We start from the raw sequence: 774 nt of genomic DNA on the forward strand, positions 1-774 counted from the left end.
ACATCATGCAACATGTAGAAAACATACTTTATACATCATGCAACATGTAGAAAACTTACTTTATACATCATGCAACATGTAGAAAACATACTTTATACATCATGCAACATGTAAAACTTACTTTATACATCATGCAACATGTAGAAAACATACTTTATACATCATGCAACATGTAAAACTTACTTTATCTTTTCCGGTGATTATTCTTAAGTTTCAACATCTGAACAGATTGTGAAATTCGGAGCGATGATATTGATGACGTGGAGCCACTACTTGTTAGCAGTTGGTGTTTCGTCTTGGTTGGGCAGGAGAGCACATGCGGGTGAACACCTCCTGTTACTCTTCCTCTGTTTTCGTCTTGAACCGTCAACGCAGGCGTAGTGATCTCGTCATTAGAGGACACAGTTGTTAGTGCGTGAAGTCATAGTTGGCCATTTCTAGTAGAATGGAATCGATATTAACACGATTTATCCAGTTTCTAGAGAAAAACCGAATCATAAAGTTGACATGAATCCGAATCTCCACAAATTTTACATGTCACCGACGTCTATAGAAAACTAGCTATTAGATCCTGCAGTTAACAAAAATCACAATTCGTTCGTGTATAAGATATATACCATTCAAATACATTGATCACTGTTCTGGTCTAAACTGTAGTATCCACTGTTTGCCATTTCGCGACTATAAGTCAAATAGACATAATATGATAAATTCTCCTAAAAACTGTATCGTCTTGGTGAAAGAAATATCTAGGATATAATAATAAGATAGAAA

General features: G+C 35.4%; 1 long non-coding RNA gene across 2 annotated transcripts in view; it reads right to left on the reverse strand.

The window, feature by feature from the left end:
• Positions 1–48: 48 nt before the first annotated feature.
• The window catches only part of LOC111083782, an 8,254-nt gene continuing 7,528 nt past the window's right edge, over positions 49–774 (reverse strand). The window contains exon 3 of one of the 2 annotated variants that reach the window (XR_002609240.1): positions 49–437. This is a non-coding gene — a long non-coding RNA (uncharacterized LOC111083782). Of the gene's footprint in view, positions 479–774 lie in introns of both variants that reach the window. The other variant, XR_002609241.1, reaches the window with a different exon arrangement.

The sequence above is a fragment of the Limulus polyphemus genome, unplaced genomic scaffold (genome assembly GCF_000517525.1).
Source record: "Limulus polyphemus unplaced genomic scaffold, Limulus_polyphemus-2.1.2 Scaffold11173, whole genome shotgun sequence".
Taxonomy (NCBI): domain Eukaryota; kingdom Metazoa; phylum Arthropoda; class Merostomata; order Xiphosura; family Limulidae; genus Limulus; species Limulus polyphemus.